The sequence below is a fragment of the Pelodiscus sinensis genome, chromosome 8 (assembly GCF_052426305.1).
Source record: "Pelodiscus sinensis isolate ZL-2025 chromosome 8, ASM5242630v1, whole genome shotgun sequence".
Classification (NCBI taxonomy): Eukaryota; Metazoa; Chordata; order Testudines; family Trionychidae; genus Pelodiscus; species Pelodiscus sinensis.
In genome coordinates, this window is record NC_143059.1 from 59,557,734 (window position 1) to 59,581,434 (window position 23,701).

Genomic DNA, 23,701 nt, shown 5'->3' on the forward strand with positions numbered 1-23,701 from the left:
TTTTCATTCCACAAGCTAAGTAGTTCACTGTATCACTATATACATGGCAGAAGCATTGCAAATGTAAATAAATGTAGGCGTCTGGGTTTTAACCGCTGTGCTCAGAAAAACGTCTTTTTTAATGTGGTGTAACTCGCAATCAAATTGAATGTCATCACAGCTTTGGAGAGCGGGCAAGTCTTCATGCAAACTTAATTTTTCACAAAAAAAATTTCCTGGCATTTGTGCAAAAATAATGAAGGCTATAAAAGAGGAAAAAGGGGAATGTAGCTAATAATCCTATTTATGTTCTTATGGGCTGCATTTCATTTACTAGAAGTAGCATGACTAAATTCTAATAAATAAATATACTAATTGGCCATTGCAAATGCAAATTTCAACAACAATATTTAATGCAGTATAATAAAACCCATTACAAGCATCAGCTTTGTAGATGCTTTGATTGCAAATAAGAGATTAGTTTTAAATTCAGATGTGCCTAACAGGTTGGCATAATTTCAGGTAGCAGTGGATTTAGGCTGCTTGCCAATCTGTGGGAAGAACAGATATATTAATACCTGCTCTGTTTCTACTCTTCTATATTCAGTCTGAGTATTTGCTAGTTGCTACATCAAATTATAGTGGGTGCAGATATAAAGTTGTTTCTTGTTTTCAAATGTCTTCCAGATCTCTTTACCTGCCGCAGGAGTGGCTTCCATCAGGGCAGGTTGTTTCTGTCACATTACATTGGAATGACACAGTTTGACAACTTCAGGGTAAAACACTGCAATGAGAAAATAAATGTAAAGTGGTGCCTGCCACAATTAAAATTTTGGATAGCAAATGCCTCCTTAATTTCATCATTAACACCAAAGCTCTATCCACTAGAATCTGCTCCAGTGTCCATTGAAGGCAAGGGCAGGAGCTTGTTTGGGGCAGATGCTCAACTGATATAAATTTTCATCGTTCCATTAAAGCCATGACAATTTGAACCACCTGAGGATCTGCCCCTGGACTGCATGGGGCATTGACTCAAATCCCCAATGAGAAGAGCAATATGTACAAGTCCAATAGTCCAAATATATGGTTTTACTCTTCATTACTGCCCTGATCCCGAACAATTGAAGTCAATGGGAGTGGTGCTACTGACATCTGTGGGAGCAGATCAAGTATTCATTTTTAGTAGGTCACAGAGGTTGGATTAATGTTTATATTCCACACTAAATTTCACAGAGATTAAGATTTTATCCCTTCTAAGCTATATTTACTTCGCTCCAAACCTAAACCCAGGCCTCAGACAGAAAAAAAAGAATTATAGAGACATTACCATAAAATACTTTGTTATTTTTTGTAAAGCATTGACCTCAGACTTACTGATGGATTGTCAGATGTTACCAAAGCCCTTTAAATTCTCCCAACCTTTCTGTAGGCATGATATCTATCTATCTTCCTGAGATAAAAGTCAATTGACAATTTTGTTAGACATAACTGATGAGCTTCACAGTAAAACTTTCAGCTGTGTCTAACAACAACCCAAAATTTGGGGCTGTAAATTAATATTTTGCTTTAGGGACAGATCCTGTTGAATACTTATCAAGGGTGCTGTGCACCCTGGTTCCCATTATTTTTTATAGAAATTGAGGTCACTCGGCCTTGGAGGATTGGGTCCTTACCATTGATTTATTTTTACAGATACATTCAAAATAGGGAAACAATTTTAAAGATCCTAGTGGTAAAACAATTGTAGATGTTATCTAAAATGAAGGCTTGTGTTTATACAGCTCCTAACACAATGGATTCTTGGTCTATGACTGAGGTTCTTAGGTGCTATAGTACTTCAAATAGTCATTAATCATTATATAGCCGTGTGAGATGGACCTGTGCATTTGACAGCCTTGACTGTAAATCCCAGCGATTGTAGCTGTTCTGTTTGGTTTTAGCCTATCGGTTTTAAAAGGCAAATGACTCCCAACCATGAATTGTGTGCACAGCTAAGTAATGTAACCATATGTTGCTGTCACTGTAATGCTTGTGCTCCTTCCCCCATGATTGTGTGTTATAGCCACTTGTTGCATCCTGCCTAAAATCAGACTGCAAATTCTTCAGAACTGGGAGTGTCTCTTACTCCTTGTTTATACAATCCCTAGCATAATGGGGCCCCAAGCTGATTGTGGTCTTTTGACAATATGATAAAACATAAAACTAATCGCCAAATTGGGATTATTTAGTGTGAGGGGGAGAAGACATAAAACAAATTGACTGAAGTATTTAAAAAGAGGTCTGCTTTCATATCACTGACACAACTGATATATCTGGGCCTACTTGAATATAAATTATTTAAAATTCTAGGTATGTTAATTACCTTTTAAGAACAGAATCTGGTATAGACAATTTTCAGATGTGATGCTAACACTCTGGAATAAGCAATACCTGCTCGTTTTGAGTAACAGACTATTCAAAGTCCTTCCCATTGAAGTTTCTCTCACATCGTTTTATGATGTGTGAGTTTCCTCAAGGGGTATTTTCATGCCCAATGTGTGTCGTTTTACAGCAGTAGATGAGCCCGATGAAAATGCCATATTTTGTGTGTACCCAGTGTTGTTCCATTTTATGTTTGGAAGTTACTGTACTCTTTTTAGCAAAAAAAATATAAAGGTAGGTAGGTTAGGAACACATCTTAAAATATATTTAAGGAATATTGAGCTTGTTTTTTATAGTAATTAATGATTTGTTTTTACTGCTCTTGAGAGCCAGTGAAAGACCAGACCATGGAGATTTATTGGTTTACCCACAAGCCAATTACAAATTGATCTCTTTGTAAATGGTTAACTGCCTACTGGGCAATAACACAAAACTATTTTAGTTCATATACCACTTTCTCAGACAATTGCATTGTCTTTGACAAATCAGGCACTTATACATGTATAAATTATATATGAATAAAATATTTAAGCATATTGTGATAGACTTCCAAGACCAAATCCACTTGTAACAATTTACTGACTTTTTTGGAGTTGTCTGTTCACATGCGCAGTGAATTTGCTTCTTATTCTTGAAAATGTTGAAGAGCTTATTAATGAATAGTACTGAATTATCTGAAACTGGCGTTTATAAATATCCTAAATATACAAAAATGTTCCCTGTGAGATTTCATGTTTTAATCTTTTATCGCTCCTTTTCTGTTGTATGCCATAAGTAATTTATCCCCTATTCTGACCGTGTCCTTTTTTGGTTGAAACAGGTGGCTGCTAAGGAGTAAAATATGAAATTGTAAATACAGGGTTTCATTCCACCCGGGATTGCATGTAGTGGCCCCAGTGGGGATGATTCAAACCCATGCACTTCCACTGCAAACTTTAAATTCATTGTATCATCTGCTGTTTTTACATATGTAATCCAACAGTTATGGGGGTAAAGCAGCAATACTAGAGATTCACAAAGTAGGTGGCTGTTAATTATCATAAAACACACTTCCCCCACCCTGTCCCAGGAGATATTTTCAAAGTTATTTTATGAGCGACAAGGGAGATCTATTAATGAGTGGAGTAATTGTTACCCATGGGCAGTGATTTACAACTACTTTGTGCTTCAGATTCTAAAAGCATACATGTCTGTATTACAATCATTTTCTCTGGCAACAAACAAGAGTGAGGATGCTTGCTTATTGTGAGCTACAGCTGTTTGCCTTTACAATAGACTTTTTTTTCCAAGATAGAAGATAATCATTCAAATAAACAGAGCATTTAGTGTCACCAGTGCTAGTTAAAAACACCAACTATTTTCATGGGAGTGGAATATTTTTCTATATAATGATCATGATGAAATCCATAACACATTCCTTATATGCATACGTTGATAGGAGCAACCTAGAGGAAATGTATTTTTCATTTACAGTACTTAACACAGACACCGTATTGGACCCTGATTCTGCAGTGAGAGATCTGGCAACACCCACATGCATTTTATGTCGCATATTTAGTGGAATCATGTTGCTATGTTAATCTACTGTAGCTGATTCTCAGTTAAAATATGGCCAATTTATTTGATGTTACTGGTATAAGGAGGCCTTGGAGAGAGCAGAAATGGTCTGTTGAGAATACCCCATGTACAGAGGCTCTAGCAGCTGCAGGATTTCCACAACCCAAAGAGAGCCATAACAAGCAAGTCGTAAGTTAGAGGCGTCCTGAAGCTGCTCTGATTTATACAAGGGGCTGGGCAGCATCTTGCATGGACTCTGAATTCGTGGAGCTCAAAGGTGGCTCAGAGTTACCAGTTATTAGGTGGTAAATGTGGGGGAGAGGGCCTGACTACTGCCACCACATGGCACCAGCCCCCACAGTGATCCCCAAAGCTGCATCCTGGGGACGGGGTGCCATCGGGGTAGAGGACAATGTGAGAGTGGGAAGGAGTGAGGTGCGGGGGCCAGTAACTAACAGGGTCCTCCCACTGGCCAATCTAGGCCGGATTGTGCAATCATTCTGGCGGGAGATGCCCTGAGGGCTGGGAGTTTGAGACTCCTGTTGTCATCTGTGTTGGAACTTCAAAGTTTGTGCCTCTGGACTATAAGCTCTTCAGGGCAGACAGTTCTTCTTATAAACATCAGAACACAAGAATGGTCATACTGAATCAAACCAATGGTCTAGCTAGCCCAGTATTGCTCTTCTGAACCCATTTATATTTTTGATCTTCCACATCCCATGGCAACATGCTCCACAGGTTGATTGTGCACATGTAAAGAAGTACTTCCCTATAGGTTTTCTTAAGCTTACAGTCTATTAATTTCATGGGGTACCTCTTGTTCTTGTATTGTGCAGAGGGGTAAATAACATTTCACTATTCACTCTCTCCGTGCCATTCATGATTTTATACACCTCTATCATATCTCTCCTTAGTTGATTCTCGTATTTTTAATCTCTCCTCTAATAATTGCTATTGTCCTTTTCTGAACCTTTTGCAAATCCAATACATGTTTTTTGAGATGAGATAATCAGATCTGCATGCAATATTCAAGGTGTGGGTGTAATATGGATATATAGAGTGGCATTATGGTGTCTATGCTGTTCCTTATAGTGCCTAATATTCTGTTAGCTTTTTTGACTGCCACTGCATGTTGAGCGAATGTTTTCAAAAAACTATCTAAAAGACTTCAAGATCTCTTTCTTCAGGTATAACAGTTAATTGAGATCCCGTCAGTTTTTATATCTATAGCTGAGATTATGTTTTCCAGTGTGCATCAGTTTGCATTTATCAACATTGCATTTCATCTGACTTTTTGTTGCCCAGTGTTATCTAGTTTTGTGAGATCACATAATAATTCTTCACAGCCAACTTTAGACTTCACTTTCTTGAGTAATTTAATATCTACAAATTCTGCCACCTCCCTGTTTACCCCCTTTTTCAGATCATTTTTTAATACGTTGAATAGCACAGTTCCCAACCCAGATTCTCAAGGGACTCCACCATTTACCTCTTTCCATTGTGAAGACAGACCATTGATTTCTACCCTTTGTTTCCCATTTTAAAGCAGTTACTGATCCACCAGAGGACCTTCCTTCTTATCCCATGACTGCTTAGTTTGCTTAAGACCCTTTCGTGAGTGAACTTGTCAATGGCTTTCTCAAAGTCTAAGTACACTATATCAACAGGATCACCCTTGTCCACATGCTTATTGGCCCCCTCAGAAGATTTTAATATATTGGTGAGGCATGATTTCCCTTTACGAAAGCCATGTGGACTCTTGCCCAACCTATTTTGTTAGTCTATATGTCTGATAATTCTGTTCTTTACTATAAATTCAACCAATCTGCCTGAAAATTGAAGTTAGGCTTACCAGCCTATGTTTGCTAGGGTTCCCTTTGGAGACTTTTTAAAAAATCAGCATTACAGTTATCTATCCTTCAGTCATCTAGTGCAGAGGCTGATTTAAATGACAGGTTTCATACCACAGATAGTAGTTCTGCAATTTCATATTTGAGTTTCTTCAGAACTCTTGGGTAAATATCTGTTGCTGGTGACTTGTTATTGTTTAATTTATCAGTTTGTCCCAAAACCTCCTCTACTGACACCTCAATCTGGGACAGTTCCACAGATTTGTCACCTAAAAAGAATGGCTTGTGTGGGAATCTCTCTCACGTCCCTCCCCAGTAAAGACCTATGCCAAGAATTGATTTAGCTTCTCTGCAACTGCCTTTTCATCCTTACATGCTCATTTAGCCCCTTGATTTTATATATATATATACACCTGTAGTGGGATGGAGTGGCAGCCCACTGACCACAAGGGGGAGCTGCCCTTCCCTGAGCTTTGGTGGGGAGCAGCTGGCCCTGGAAAACACCTGACCAGAAGCCAGGGGAAGGGGCCAGAGATACAAAAGGCCTGCCAGGGAGGTCAAGGAAGTCCCGGCGGCTGAAGGAGCCAGAAGCCTCCCCTCTGCATATGCTAGGGGAACTGGACCCAGGAGAAGCAAAGGATTGGCCTGGGCCTCTGGGCCCACAGCTCCCCGATGACCTGGATAGACTATTTACCAGAGTTGTTGACTCGACTCCCACGACTTGAACTCGAGTCCAACTTAAGTTGCCTAGGTGACTTGACTTGAGACTCGACTCAGGTTCATTGTTTGTGACTTGAGACTCGACTTGAGACTTGCTAATTTTGTTAAATCGACTTGGTGAAAACATTGTCTGAAAATGCCGATATTCATGGCTTGTACAAAAGTGCCTTGACATTTTTTAAATTAAGACTTGAGACTCGACTTGGGACATGACTTGAAAGTGACTTTAGGGACTTGAGACTCAACTTGGACTTGACAATGACGATTTGAAGACAACACTGCTATTTATGTGGCCCAAGTTGCTGAAATGATGGCGCTCTGAGGATCAGACCAGAACCCAGATACAACCTCCAGCGGAGTTTGGAAGGAGCCCAGGGAAAGCTGACTACCTGTTGGCTGAGCCAAAGCTAGGTCAGCATTGTGGGGCAGATCCCTGCTGACTCCGCAGCAGATTAGCCTGCTGCTGCCAGAGCTTTGGGCTGGGACACAGTGGAGTGGGTGGGCCTGCGTCTTCACTGCCACCCTACTCTCACGTGGCAGTCTCCCCCGTTGGCTGTGCCTGAAGTTCAGCCTATACCCACTACTGCCATGGGCCTGGCTCTGAACTATTTGTTTGCCTTCTGCCACGCCCTGAGCAAGGCCTGACTCTGGACTGTTTATTTACCGCCTGCCCTGAACTCAGGCTGGGCCTTTGAACTGTTTGTTTGCTGCCCGCTCCGAGCTGAAGCCAGGCTTGCAGTCTGTTTAGTTGCTGCTTACTCTGAACTGAGGCTGGGTTTTCGGACTGTTTAATTGCCGCCCTCCCTGGACTACTGTTGGGCTCTGGACTTTTGGTTACAGTTCACCGGTGAGAGGGCTTACACTTTGGACCTCAACCACTGTGAATTCCCCAAACTGACGGCAGAGAGTGTAGTGGGATGGAGTGGCTGCCCACTGACCATGAGAGGGAACTTCCCCTCCCTGAGCGCAACCCACTTATAATACCATAAAGTACCATGCCCATCAATGATCACTAAAAGTAATAAATGATGACGGGTAGGAATGGTGTCCCTAGCCTCTGTTTGTCAGAAGCTGGGAATGTGCAACAGGAGTGGGATTACTTGATGATGATTACCTGTTCTGTTCATTCCCTCTGGTGGAACCTGGCATTGGCCACTGTCGGCAGACAGGATACTGGGCTTCATGGACCTTTGATCTGACCCAGTATGGCCATTCTTATGTTCGATAATGCAAAAGAGCAAGAGGTAGCCATAAGTAAAATGTTGGGAAGCATCATTCATCTTGCCGCTAAACATGAGCAATTTTGTTAGGGCCCTGACTACAGAATAGAAGAGAATGGAATGATTCGGAGTGTAACTTTTCAAAGGCTTAAGTAATGTTTTCTCCTCTTTTCTCTCCCTCTCCCCCCACCTCACCAGTCCAAAGAAGACAACAAAAGGTGAAGGAAGCACCTGGCCTCTCTGCAGACCACCACCATGCCCCTCAGGAGGACCGTTTAGGGCCTCTTTTTTGGGGTCTGAGAGGAGAAACTCTTTCCTGTACTGGCATCTGGTGTTGTCTTCTAACAGCCCAAGGCAGAGAGGCCCTTAAAGGGGGATGCTCAGACTAGAGCACACTTCGAGGAAAAAAGAACAGTTGTACTAAAAAAACCTATTCTTTTTGTGAGCCATTTTCTCTATTCCCTTTTGGTTTCACTTCAGTTGCTTCCATTTGAATAATAATATTTCCAGCGCCAGCTTCACTTTCACGGAGAAAACATAATCCTGTGTCCATAACAATAGAATTCTTTTAAAGACCTTGAGTATGATGTCATACATGCAACATTATGATCTCACTGCAATATCCATTAGGCATAAATCTCAGGAGATAAGCTGGGAGGAAAAGTCCTTATGTCAGTGCTAAAATCTTCAAAAATTAGTAAGATGGTATAAAAAATGAAAAGTAAGTGAAAGAGACAAGACATTATGTGCGCCGTGGGATACATTCAAAGGCTCAACCCAGCATTATTTTTTGCCTCAGTCATTTTCTTATCGCTTCACTTTTTATTTTCTTCAGGCTTGAAGCTCTCAATATTCCCCTCAGCCAGTTCATTTCTGCAGTCATTGTCTTTTGTTTGGTGGTTTCCCAGACTCCAACATTCTGACCCATTCAGCAATGTCAGCCTGACAGTTATGTTATATACACTGTATTTTTGTTTATCACAAAAGTCTTAAGCTTTCCAGATCTTGGAGTTTTCTGAATGCAAATGTAGCCAGTCTGATACTTCTTTTTATGTTATATTCACAGTCCCCCTTCTTTGATACTAGCCTGCCAAAGAAGGCAATTTGTGCCACTTGTTCTAGTGTTTTGTCTTTGGGTTTGATCTGATGTCTTTCCAATTGGCATAATTTTTGTCTTCTCTTTGCTGATCTTTCTGAAGATTCTACTCTCCTGCTGTACCTTTGTAAATCCTCCTTGGTCAGAATTATGAGATCAATAGCATCAAAGGATCTAAGATTATTTATTGTCCTCCCATATAACATGAGTCCTTCTCTAGTGCTAGATCCATTACTGAGGACTCGGTATGTAACCCACACATAAGCTGAATGTGGCTCACTGTCCCATGTAGTGGCACTTAGACCACTTACAGAGAGAAAGAATGAGTTTGCTCTAAAGTCAGCTCATGTGATAGAGGCTTATGCGCTAAGCTCTAGAGGTCCCAGGTGGAACCAGGTTCAGTTCCGCCTGTTGGCATTACAAGTTCACTTTGCCAAAGCAGACAGTGTAAATGGTTTTAGGTGTAACCTAACACAGTATAAAAAGGCAGCTTACTGTTATCTGAGGAATGATAGGGGCCTGAGTCTAACCTTGCACTAGTAAATCAGGACTAGCTCCACTGAAGTCAATGAAATTATACAGTAAAACATATAAACTCTATGCTCAGATTCAACAGTGGTATTTTTAAAACACAGAACACAATGAGCACCAGAGAGGATTCAGGAGTGTGCTAAGGGTGTGCTGTTCCAATGTACAACAGGCCAGATTTTTAAAGGTACTGAGGCACCCAAAGATGCAGATAGGTGCCTAATTGATTTTTGCCTAGGTTTCTCTCTGCTTTTTAAAGAGGCTCCAAAATCTTTTAAAAAACCTGGCCTTAAAACTCCCATCTCATTATCCTTGATGTGGATTCCTTTTCTGGATGCGCCTATTGCGTTCTATGAGAATGAGTCCATTTTTGCTTCCTGCGGTAGCACATACTGCAATTCAGCTTTGGTACTGCACAGAGACACTGCATGAGTTTTCAAATTAATTGTGTTAAGTTCTCCCTGAAAGTGCTTCTGAAAAGGGTCTTGCTGAATAAAAGCAATAGAAACAAACTGTATTCTCCAGAAACTGCAGCTTTCCAAGCTAACTGGAGACTTGCATTATTAGCTAAAATGTTCTCCTTCCATCCTGCATGTTGACTGTATAAAGACTGCCCCAGGAAAGGAAAGGAAAGGAAAGGAAAGGAAAGGAAAGGAAAGCAGGAAGAGGAAGGCCAGGAGACCTAGTGGAAGTTGCAGAGAGAAGAACTAGCATGGGATAGAGGAGTTACAGGGAGTGAATCAAATAAGGGGTGTGCTTATCCATACCTATTAAACCTTACGGATTCAGGTTGAGTTCATGCTGAGGGAAGAAAGAGGCAATGTTTCAGAGGTGGCTTATATGAATCAGGAGTGGGGCTCTGGCCCCTGTCTTACTTTGATCCAGCCCATGGCGAAGCTCAGGGCTTCTCCCCTCAGCCGGGCAAGCCATCACTCACGCTCCAGCCCTGCAGCAAGTCTCGAAGCCCTGTTTCCCCCTCCCCTGCAGTGCTGGAACATGAGAAGAGCCCTGGTACCCAAAGTTGAGTGTGAACGAGATGAGTCACTCTCTCTCTCTTTTTTTCTTCTCACTTTTCTATGGCTCCTATCTGATTTTTCTGTGCGTCAGAGGCCTCTGACTGTGAAAAGGTTCCTCGCTCCTGATTTGAACCAATTTATCCATTATTAAAATTAGATAATCAGGATTGTGTGACTTTCTAAAAGATATGCTCTAGTTCAAACTCATGCTGCTGAGTTGATGCAAGAATTATAAGGAGAAATCTATAGCTGTATTATGCAGGGGGCCAGTCTACATGATTATAATGGTCCCTTCTGGCCTTAAAACCTACACATATACATCAGATATCCTCTCTTCCCAATAAAGACTACCTATTGGATTTATTTAGAGCCTCCTGGGCTCTCTAGATGAAGTTTTAAATTGGTTGGTAGATTTAATGTTTTGTTGATTTTTTTTCAGTATAAAAATAAAATTACAGCTTGTTAGTGTTATAAATGTTACATTTTCATCATGTGTATGAGTCATCAATACCAAGTTTACTGCTTTTCAAATAATTCTGAGCTTTATTTTTTTAATTTTGGACAAACCTGAAAAAGTGTGACATGTCTGGGTACATTATCAGGGAACATGACATGCTAGTAAGAAGAGGAAGCTCTCTATTTTGATGGCAGAGCTATATGTAAATTCCTGGGAAGAACTTAACCAAAAACTTGACACCCCAACAACGATAATTCAGATAATTCAAATAGTACAGACTTCAAGAATTAAGAGTTTACGCTACTTACATATTAATGTTTACCAGCACTTAGGCAAGTAATTTAACAATGAAGATTTTGTTCCTTTTTGACACAAGCTAGGGAAAATATTCACTGTTAACCCTCCCCCCCCCCCAAATTAAAGTAAGGATTCCAAAGTATCTTAATTTATAGAGGCCAGGTCCACTACATTTTTATTTGCATTTTTTTGGCAGCAGCTCACCTCATTAACGCAGACCAGAATCAGCCAATAGTATAAGAAAAACACATATGACACTCAAGGGAATTAAAACTCTATTGTTAATTTGATGAAGTGCTAATAGGCCTCCTAAATGTCATCAGTTTTTCATAGCAGTTGTCTTACATACTTATTTCTTGTTGAACCAACAAAATTACAGGTTCATACTGTAGGAGTGAGCACAGTGTTGACTGTGGTTCTTTAAGAATTGTACACATTTTCAGGCAAGTTTTCAGCATCTTAGTCTTCTTCATCTTAATTAATCAAAGAAATTCTTTAAGTCACAGGATGATAAAAAATCAAACTCTTCCAACAATCTTTCATGTAAAATATATACTGTTTTTGAATTATGCATCCTGAGAAACTCTTGATTGACCTCTAACGCAGAAAGGCTGCAATGGAGCTGTTATCTCTCTTAGCTTTAGTGACCCTCAGCTGAAATCAAAGTATGCTACTGGATAGAGAGATTGAATTCAGAACGGCCTGTGAGCTGGAAGAAATGTGAATCTAAGCAACATGTTTTAGAAACTTTAAGCAGTATGCAGAGAAACTTAAAATCCCACTTTGTAAAGTTGCCAGGTATTTATTTGCCTTTCTTACTTAGACATCATTGATCTCTAAAGGACAACACCATTATTTTTGACCTTTTACTGCACAGGGCCATGAGGTTAGAAGGTTTCTTCTGGTAATTACCTATCAGTCTGACAAAGTAACCTTAATTAGTGGGATTTTCTTCATATTGTATATAGGAACAGGGCATGGTGTGAACATATGTTATTATGATTTAACACCTTACTCAGATCTCGTGTATATTCTTTGTCTTCCGCTGTCACCACTGTAATTAGGAAGCAGAGGCGCAATGTATTCAGATTTCAGTCAATACCTGCCCCAAGCTCTAAATGCACATGGGTAGAAATGGAGACTAATATGCAAAGAATACCTATAATGGCCACAAGACTACTGGGTTCCATTTAACATGTGCACACACATCCATTTTGGTTTTGGGCTTTCTCAGGATCTAATTTAACTTAGGAGCAGTAGACTAAGCCCCCATATTCATATATTGCTCCCATCTGTTTTATTTTCCTTTCACTTTAATAGAGCCAGGTGGTGAGACTATAGGATTCCTGTGTTCCATATTCTGCACCAACCCACAGTCCAATTTGTAATGAAAATCAAGGTACTAATTATAAGTTCCAAATGGTATACATTCCTCCACTTTCCCTCCATACCAAGGCTACTTAACTTTGGAAGCCCCGGTGGCCACAATGATACCCACAACACATACCAAGGGCCGCAACTTAAGTGTGGTTGCATATATATGCAAATATATGCAAATATTTATGCAAATAGCTTAATTCGTACTGAAGGGCATGAATACAAAGATTAAGGCAAAACTACACAACACACAGGCCTCATTTAAGTCAGTTCTGCTGATATTAATAAAATGTAATATTTACCCAATTTCTACCCATATGACAGCACTTTTAATGAGCAATGACAGTTCAGCAATTTAACTACTAAAACGCATATCAAAAGACCATTATATTGACTACTTTTTTGTTTTGACTTCACAATTTTAACAAATCAAACAAAAACTGCCAAGACAATCTTTATTGAAATATAAGTACAAACAATGTGACATTAAAGGCACCAAGGGGAGAAGTGGCATGGCTAGAAAATGAACTCAGGAATGTCCCTTCCTTTCCCCTGCCCATCCCACCAAGCACCAGCTCCCACAGTCCTCTCAGAGCTGAGACTGGAACCCCCAAATCTAGCCAACAGACCCACTGACCACCTACAGGAAAGGAAAGAAGTGAGAAGTTTTAACATCCAGTTCCCTGCCCTAACCCAGTGCCCCTGCCCTCCCCCAGAACCTGGCACCCTCCAGCTCTCCTGCTCCAATCCAAAGCCCCTCCCCTCCCCCAGGTCCATGTACCCCCCAGGCCTCCCCGCTCTAACTCAATGCATCCACCTTCCCAAAAACCAGGCACTCTCCAGCCCTCTTACACCAACCCAATGACTCTCTCCTCCCCCAGAGCAAGTTACTCCCCCAGGCTCTAACCCAATGCACCACCCCCCCACGGCCAGGTACCCTCCAGTCCTCCTGCTCCAACCCAATGTCCCTCCCTTCCCTCAGAGCCAGGCACCCCCAGCCTCCCTGATTTAACTCAATTCCCTTTCCCTTCCGCAGAGCCCGGGACATAAATATAGCAGAGCGGAGGGTAACGCCATGGGTCTCACTGGAGCCATGCGCTTTTCCCTCTAGTCGCTCAGGCCCGTGCACAGAGCAGCCACGAATGGTCCAGGCACACAGCTCTATTGAAGACACGTGCTGCCGCCCCTTCCCCGATTCCCTTTGCATGGCAAAAAATCCCAGACATTCTTTGCCTTTTAAAAAACCTGTCCAAATGGCGATTTAACATGTGAAAACAAGGACACGTCTGGGAAAAACCAGACATATGGTAACCCTACCCAAGCCCCAGTGCAGACTTTTCTCATCCCGGCCTGGCTCTGCCGGCGCTTCTCTCTCTTGCTGCCCAGCTCTGCCACTGCCTAACCACGTGCCTCGCTGCCTGGCTCCCCCACTGCCTCTTGTCGCCCCGGGCAGCTCCTGCGCACGTACCAATGTGGCCTGGCATGGGGAGGCACTGCCTCTGTGGCAGGCACATTCTGCCACTGCCTCTTGCCATCCTCCTCCCTGCCGGCCAGCAGCTCCTGCAAAGGCACCTTGTCTCAAAGCCACACGGCTTGGGGCTGCCGCTGGAGCCCCAGCGATGAGGCAGGTAGACAGCCTGGGAAGCAGCTCAAGGCACTGCAGGCCACATGCACAGGGGCCGCGGGCCGCATGCGGCCCATGGGCCATGTGTTGAGTAGCCCTGCTCTATACCCTAGTACCATGGCTCCAGTGTTTGGTAGGAACAAAAGGAGAATGATAGTCTTGTTAATGGACACAACTGGGAGTTAATATTTCCATCTTCCCAGACCCATGCACACTATGACCTCATTTGAACACAAAATTACTTTGTGTAAATATTGTGGGAAAATTAGACTTAAACTCAGCATCCAAGCAGTACATCTCAGTCACCTAATTTTGCGAGAAACAGCTCTTGAGAAAAGCTTATATGGCCAAGGAATCCAAAGGTTTACAATCCCATAAGATGATCCCATCCATCTCCTCTGCTATCTCTCTTAAAGTGAAATTTAAAGTCCCACAGAGTTCTTTATGCCTTTTCTCTTGTTATGAGAATAATAGTCATCCAACCGGGAATCATAAACAATACCATGTGTCATATATAACTGATCACAACTCATATTGTAAATATCCAACACAGCTCATATTGTAAATATCAAATAGTTGCAGTGAACTCTTAGCATAAAAAGTAACATTTCACAAAATAATTTTTTAAGTAAATTTGAATAAATTTTTAAAATCAAAACCTGAAACTAGAAAACAGGCTAAATTCATTACATAAATTATTTGCTATGACAAATGTGCTGGGGTATACTTTCACAATTAAATATATGTTGTACATGAAAATAACTGTAGTACCCCTCAAACTTGTCATTTACTGCTGTTGCCATAATTTGCACTCTTCCCTGAACACATAGGGTGTGTCTAGACTACGGGTTTTTTCGAAAAAAGTAGCCTTTTTTCTAAAAAATTTCCCCTGCGTCTAGACTGATACTGCGGTCTTTTGAAAGTAAATTGAAAGAATGCGGCAGTTTTTATGACCTCAGAAAACCTCATTTTACGAGGAAGAGCACCTTTTTTCGAAAGTGCTCTCAAAAAAAGGCTCTATGTAATGAAAACTGTGCTTTTTCAAAAGAGATCATCCAGACTGCCTGACTGCTCTCTTTCAAAAAAGTGGCTTGCTTTTTTGAAAGTACTAGTTGTAGTCTAGATGCTCTTTTTCGAAAGAGGATTTTTCGAAAGTATCTTTCAAAAAAGCCTCTTTCGAAAGAGGCTTGCAGTCTAGACATAGCCATATAATGTGCAATTATCATGAATAATGTTTGAACTATTATAGCAGCAAAAACAAGTTTTAAAGCTTCCCATTATGATTTTTGTTATCTTTACTTATTATAAAAATTACATCTGCCATGCTTTCTACAGTAGCTGTATTAAGTTTTATGTTTCTTTTGACTAAAAATATTGAGCATGTATTACATACTCTGAGAGATATTCTATTCAACTGTCTTTCAGTGAAAATAAAATTTGTAAAATGTTCGGGTTTCATCTTTCTATTCCTAGGTTCATATACTGCACTGTGCTGATTACTAAAATTGGCTCAATTACAACTTAGGGTAATTACAAATTGAGCTCCAGGTCAGTGCAGAATTTGGAACATGGGAATCCTGGGGTCACACCAACATGCCCTCAGAGCAAACTAATGTGAGGAGCCAAAGTGAGCCCAGACCAGAAATACTAGTTCTAGTTGCATTTCTTCCCAATGCTTTGTAAAGTGCATGAGAGCACTCTTGGATTGCTTCCGCTAGGGGTGCTCATACTCCCCCACTTAAGGACTGTGCTTTCCCTTACCCACCAGTCATCCCCAAGAAATGTCTTATATGCACATTAGTAGGACCCTACCAAATGTCTGGTCCATTCTGGTCAATTTCACAGTCCTAAGATTTTTTTGAATGGTAAATTTCATGATTTCAGCTATTTAAATCTCCAATGTCACGGTGTTGTAAATGTAGGGCGTCCTGACTCAATTATGGTGGGTTACGGTGCTGCTACCCTTACTTCTGTTCTGCAGCTGGCCACGCTGCTGGGCAGCTGGAGATTGGTGCCTGCTGGCTGGGAGCCCAGGTCTGCAGGCAGAGCTGCTATAAACAGCAGCAGCGCACAGGTAAGGGTGGCACAGTCTGGTATTGCCACCTTTACATCTGCACTGCTGCCAGCAGAGCTGGGCCCTCAGTTAGCAGCCAGCTAATTCCCCAGCTCTGAAGGCAGTGAAAAAATAACGGTGGCAATACCATAACCCCCTAAAATAACCCTGCAGCCTCCCTGGAAGTCCCTTTTTTGTCAGACCCCCGTTTGAGAAATGTTGGACTCCCCTAATGACATCTGTATAGTAGAGGGTAGAAGCACACACAAGACCAGATCCCACAGTCCATGACACATTTTTCATGGCTGTGAATTTGGTAGGACCCTACCCATTAGTATAAAAAGTCACTGTTTCACTAGCAATAAGTGATGTGGCAAGTAGATACAGTGATAAGAACCTAGAGGCTGGTGTTACATGCTAAAAGTCTGCCAGGAGCCAGTCACCAGAGGAGCCACAGTCATCTCCAGGCCATAATTTCCCATTACTTCTGGCTGCAACAAGTCTCCCCTTATTGGCAGTAGCAATATTTTGGTTCTGCACCCAGTCAGGGCTTATGTTGGCAGGCACCTCTGTGAATGATTGTCCCTGTGTCCCAGGTTCACTAAATTGGCATCAGTTCAGAGGACACCTTCTTCAGGAGCAATCTCTTCACAATTAGCTCTGTCTTCCTGTTGCTATGTGAGTATACCACAGGTATGATCAAATTCCCATTGCTAATTAAATCCCCTGAATTCTTCAGAAATGCAAATTGGAGCCCATTGTCAGTAAACAGTGTCCAGAATGCCTTATCTGCTGTCTAATTTGCTAGTGGCCAGTTTCTAATGAATCTCTTGTAACAGCTGCTTTTCCTCGCATAGAGCTTCTAAAATCTCATGGGAAAACCTCCGCTGAGCCATTTTAGAATATAGTTCATTTAAGGTGTACACACAGTGAAGAGTTATGTGGGACAGTGGTTCTCAGCCTGTGGTCCATGGACCCCTGGTGTTTCTTGATGGTACTGTAAGGGGTCTGCAGAAAGTTTAGGAAAGGAGAGTTTAGGAAAAGAAAAGAAAGTTTGGGAAAGGAAAGGATCAGGCCGACACAGGAATAGGACTTTCTGCCAGGCGATTCTTGCCTGGGACTCACCATTCGCGACTGGTCACATGCACGCTGCCTCCCACCCTTGGAATGGGATTTTGAAACCGCAGGAGGCACCATCCAAAAATGATTCCTGGTTGGATGACAGTTTACTCCAGACCTCTCCCCACTCCCAGTCCCGCAATGGGCCCAATCCTTACTTTTCTTTTCCTTTTCTTTTTTTTCCTTCCAGGGCTCCGTACTTGGTCCAGGACGGAGTGCTAGGGCAGGAGCTGCCTTTGACCATGAGAGCCCCCTCACTGTATCCTCCATTGATGGGCAGGGAACGGAGGGGGTGGGAGCTGAGGAAGCAGCACAGGCCAAAGGACATGCTGGTCACCACTTCCTGCTTCTCCCCTTGGGGGGCTCTGTGAAATTTTACCAGATTGAAAAGGGGTCCATAGCTCAAAAAGGTTGGGAACCACTGATGTAGGAGAAAAGAGATGTTACTACTATGTGGATGTAGAGGCCATGGGTGGAAGAATGCAGACAAATAAGAACCTGACCCAAATATGTCTTTCCAGAGATTTTATTGGGCGTTGGGTCAGGCCTGAGATCATGTTAAATAGTGCTTTCAATTGAAAAATATAGAACTTCCTGTGGAATAAGCTGCAGCTGAATGTGAGTAAGAATGTATGATTTTGCAAACAAGCAATACAGTCATTGGGTGGATGTTTGGCTTAGCAACGAAAAGAAATAAGAGATGCAGGTATAAATAAAGTCTTGTACTAATCATAATCATATAATCAACAGTTACTATACTCTGATTTCATTTTTATTACGTATTTACTATGTTGCTCCGGTAGTCAGTTAATACAGCTGCAGTTGCAATGTGCAACAGTACTTAGTGTAATTACTAAATCATGATTGAAAACATGATTGTAGGATTTGTTGAACGCTTACTTGAGAAGAGACTTTTAAGCCTAGAATATACTTAAATGCAAAATATCACACCAACGGATGTATTGTCTGTATCCAGCTGCTTAAGAGTTAACCTGAAGTAAATATATACTTTGCACATTTTTGTCTAAAGATGACAAATCTCTCATTAGAAAAACTTAAAAAACAACAAATAGTCTTGCAGCACCTTAGAGACTAATAAAAATGTAGATGGCGTCATGAGCTTTTGTGGGCACAACCCACTTCTTCAGTTGAATGGAGTGTAAGGGATCTGTCCAGTTTTCAAATAAATAGTATAGAGAGGGAATGGGGGGAGGGGAGCAGAGGAGGAAAAAGAAGAAAGAAAAGGGGAAAGAAATTGTCAATTAGAGTGTCCATGCTAAATTAAGCTGATAAGAATACCCACTTAGACTACTTAGTGCCCTCTTTAAGTACCCTTTGTTTGGTTTTTTATGTCATTAGGATATAGAATGTAGCAGGCCATCCAGTCAATGTCTTTGTTTAGACGTCTGTTGTAGGAATCAGACTTGTAACTGAAGTTAAGTTCTGTAGTTTCCCTTAGCTGGCTTCTGAAATTGGTTTGTAACAATACAGTGACTTTGAGATCCATTAATGAGTGCCTGAGCAAGTTAAAATGTTCCCCAACAGATTTCTGTATGTTGCCTTTTCAGAGATCTGATTTGTGTCTATTAATTCTTGCTCATAGAAACTGTCTGGTTTGGTGAATATACATGGCAGAGGGGCATTGCTGGCACTTGATGGCATATATCACATCAGAGGAAGTGCAGTTGTACAAGCCTCTGATGTGGTGGTTTACGTGGTTAGATCCTGTGATGATATCACCTGTATAGCTGCGTGGACAGGGTTGGCATTGGTGTTGATTGCACGGGTGTGTTCCTGGATGAGTATGATGGAGGTGTGCTGCATAGTTATTGGAAAGAATTTGTTTGAGGTTAGGGGTTTGTCTGTAGGCAAGGATTGGTCTGTCCCCCAAGGCTTGTGACAGTGAGGGGTCATTTTCCAGGATAGGTTGCAGATTGTTGATAATGCGTTGGAGGGGTTAAGTTGGAGGCTGTAGGTGATGACAAGTGGTGTCCTGTTTTCTTTGTAGGGCCTATCGTGAAGTAGCTGATGTCTGTGTACTTGTCTGACTCTGTCAATCTGTTTTTTCACTTCTCCCGGTGTGTATTTCAGTTTTAAGAATGCTTTATATAAATCCGGAGACAAACACCTATAGATTGTTAGTCTCCAAGGTGCTCAAAACTATTTGTTGTTAATTTTTTCCAGTTACAGACTAGCATGGCTACCCCCTGAAACTCTTCTCATTAGGTTAAGGTGTCAACACAACCAAGTTACATCATCAGGATATTTGTAAACTAATCAAGTGAATGCACACACATGAGCAGGGCTCCACAAACTATGTAATCTACTCGCCTGTGGCGAGTGGATTACAACCTGGAAGAGCCGGGTTCGGGCAATCTGCACATGCGCAGAACGATCTGTGCATGTGCAGATCGCCGGACAGCACAGCTGGCAAGCGGGGCTCACCGCGATTTGGCAAGTCCTGCACATAAGCATACATACTTATTACTATTTGTTAGTAAAATGCCCTACCTTTAAAAACGCACATATAGAGGTCACTGCAGAGAGCTAAGAAGTTCAGTTATGGGTTTCCAGATGATAGCCATAAACTATCTTTTGAAGGCAGTTTTGCAAGACCCCATGACAGGTGGCAGGGTATTTATTTTCCCCAGTATGCTGGCTTGCCAAAGAGCAAAATATGTAGCCAGGAATCTCCCATCAGAGCAGACTTTAAAAACTCTACCCTTTCCCAAGTCATTGATATATGGCAATAGCTTTTAATTATTTATGATTATTTCTGTTTTAAATTATGTGGGTTTTTTATTGTTGTGGGCACTGTACGTTTGTGTGGTATTTGCCTTTGAATTCCTGCAATTGAAGTGACAAACTCTTGGTAAATCTTTACTTTCATAAAGAGAAGAAAATATTTTGTATTTCCAGTGGTGCTATATTCTTTACAATTGTTTTCCTTTTCTGATAAACCAGGACATCTTCATATTTGTTTTGATTTGGGCTTTATTAGGTCTTAAATCTCCCTTAGGGCCTTGACCCGATGGCAGGAGTTTCCTTTAGAGATAAAATGCTGATGATGATTAATAAGAGAAATAGTATAAAATAAGGATTTAATCATCTTGCCATTGACTACAGTTGTCCCTAAGAGTCTCATCTTACTTTTTAAAATAACCCAACTCTCCAGTGAAAGTGGCAGTATTGAATTGTCCCAGAGCTCAAGGCTCTAAGGTTAGGTTGCAAAAGCCCACAACTACCTGATGGAAGGCAGTCAGCACCTTGCAGAACTTTGCATCAGCATATGTTTTTCACCAATGAGAGATCTGAATGGAACCCAGCATAGTAAAAGCTGTATTATAATTACGCCGTGATTCATTCCCAAACTTGCATTTGTGAACATGCCAACTGATTTTCTCAAGATCTAAGCAGCACTGCCTGTGAGAATCATTCATTTCTTTATTTAGGTAATGTTAAAACACTCATGTGCTTTTTTTTCAATAGGCAAACAAACTGACAAGAGGGCCAAATTCATTTGAAAAGATTCAGTACAGTGATCAGTCTGAGCTTACATGCTTAAACTGAATTGCATTATTATATGTATTCTGTATGTTGCTCAGGTTATGAGTCATTGTCTTTCCCTGAATACTTTTATGCACACTTCATGGTTATTATACTGTGCTGGATAGAAACAAATGAGTTTTTAATCTTTGATGGAGGAGGGATCTTAGGTCTATTGCATAAGTGAATCAGCCTTTCATCTCGGAAGATATGATTGTGACAACTGGACCTGATGGATTCCTCTTTGTCCTGATCTGTCTATTTTTCAGAAGTTACCCCAGCCTTTGGCAGAATTCCATATAATTTGGCAGACTTTGCTGAAGACTTCAAAATTGTAAGAACCTCATTTGTACAGTTAGGGATCTGATCCAAATCCCATGGAATTCATTTGGGAGGGTTCCTATTAATTCAAAGAGTTTTAGATCAGGTCAGACATGCAATTCATTAGTGATGCAAACACAGTCCTCTCCAAACTACACCTGGCTCAAGCCATTTTAATTAGTCCTTCACTTTAATAAGCATTTAATTCACTATGACATAATTTCCTAATTATAGGTGTCCCCAATCCACAGCAATAGTGTGATAACCTAACCCTATTAAAAATCTGATATCCCTCTCACTGTGAATTATGACCTTTTATTATGTACCACCCTCCAAAGTCATGTCAACACATGACAATGTAGATTGACCAGCTGCACGATTCATCCTCTCAGAGGCACAACTTTTTATATCTGGATCAATTTAAGAACTTCAGGGATGCGTAGGGTGCTTTAGTGTTTGAAGTGTTGCTCAAGCTCTACTTTCTCCCGTGTGTATTTTACACGCTGAAGCTCAGAAATACCCCCCCCCCTTTTTTTTCTTCTTCTTTTTACTTTCTTTTCTTTGGAGATTCAGACCTTCAGGTAAATAACAGAAACTTTTGATTTACACTGAGGGGAGCCATGGAGTCCTAGGACGTGACAGAAACCATGATGCAGAAAATGTATTGTATATGTTGCAGGTTTAAAACAAACAAAATGAAGTCTTTCTTTACACATTGTACAGTCAATGTGTGGAACTCCTTGCTAGAGGATATAGTGAAGACCAGGACTTTAATGGGGTTCAAAAAAGAACTAGATAAATTCATGAAGGATAGGTCTAGCAATGGCTTTTAGCCAGGATGGATAGGAATGGTGTCCCTAGCCTCTGTTTGTCAAAGATTGGAAATGTATGACAGGAGAGAGATCACTTGATGATTACTTGTCCTGTTCACTCCCTCTGGGGTATCTGGCATTGTCCACTTTTCGAAGACAGGATGCTGATCTAGGTGGACCTTTGGTCTGACCCAGTATGGCGGTTCTTCTGTTCTTATGAAGTATTGAATCTAAAGTCCACAGAAGTCAGTGGAAAGTCTCCCATTGATGTCAGTGGGTCTACAGATCAGGCCTGGGCCCTGATTCAGCAAGGAATTTAAGGAGACGCTCTATTCTAATTGAGTCAATGAGAAACAAGCATGTGCTTGTTAGGGATGGAGGCCTTTTTTTGGGTCGGGAGCTGCTGACTCAAAGAAAAATCAGTCAGGGGCCACGCAAATGGGAAACAAAACAAAAACAAAAAAAATAAAAACCAAATCTCCTCACTGACGTGGCCCCCAACTGAAAAGAAAGACACTCCCCACATTCCACTTGCATACTAGAGCCTAAGGGGGCCCAGCCTAGTAGATTCCGTGTGCATCAGCCCGGCAGTGGGGCAGGGCTAGAGAGCCAGCTTCTGCTCCCCAGTGCTGGGTGCAGGCCCTGAGCCTCAGGGGCCGGATCCAAGCAATCTGGAAGCCACATCTGGCCCCTGGGCTTGAGGTTCCCCACCCCTTTGGAGAATCGGAGCCACGCACTCTAAATCCTTATGAATAGGACTTTAAATTTTCAGTTATCTTTAACAAGAGTAACTGTGGATAGTGATTTTAGTTTACAACTTTACTATTAGAGCTGTATTACAACAGACAAAAAACAAACACGAGAGGACATTTGGGCTTCAGTATCAAAATTGTAAATATAAAAATGTCTGCTGTGCTGTTATTATCCACTCTCTCTTGTTTTCTCCAGGGACTTGAGACTTGTTTGTTGCAGCAGACATATCTATTATTAATCTTTAGGTAGGTAGGTAGAATAATTTGCAATGTTCATTAACAAGTATTGCCTTATGGATTACTAAACAGCATCTATGCTTTTGCTAATGAGCCCCAGTAGTGCAATACTTTACATATTTTACAGCCAGACAATTAAGTGATGTCTTGCTTTTATAGTCAACCTTAAAATAAATTGTTTCGGACACAAAGTGGATACAACGATAGATTGCTACCATGTTAAGCAGTTAGCTTTGAGAAATCCTGCCCCTTGAGTGACTGAGTTAGAACTGTGAAGAGATGATGCATTCCCAAAGCATTCTTTTCTTATTTCAAACTCCTGCAATCCACAAAACTACATGTGATTCACACTTCAGGTAAATCATAATAAATGAAAAGAAAAGGATACTGTGGAACAGTAGGGCTAAATTGTTCCTTGGCAGAACATTTATTCAGTTTGATTTTAAACAGGCTTAGTTTAAAAAATATAGGTGCTTGATATTTGCCTGTTTGGTACCAACAATGAAGAGTAGATCACGTTACTAAGTAACTGGTGAATTTATTTAGCTCTCCAAAATGACACACGTTGAACCAGAGTTCAGTTGGTGGGAGCTGACCTAAACCCATTAAAGTCAAGGGAGCTTCACCAGTTTATGCCAGCTAATGAGTTCACCTATCTGGCCCAAATTCAGCCTAGAATGAATTTTAACTCACTGCCAGTTACATTTTTTGCAAGAAAG

General features: G+C 41.3%; 1 long non-coding RNA gene across 1 annotated transcript in view; it reads right to left on the reverse strand.

Moving 5' to 3' along the window:
* LOC112545835 (uncharacterized) overlaps positions 1 to 23,701 on the reverse strand; it is a 163,586-nt gene that overhangs the window by 99,961 nt on the left and 39,924 nt on the right. The window contains exon 2 of the long non-coding RNA XR_012905691.2: positions 677 to 763. This is a non-coding gene — a long non-coding RNA (uncharacterized LOC112545835). The remainder of the gene's footprint in view (positions 1 to 676; positions 764 to 23,701) is intronic.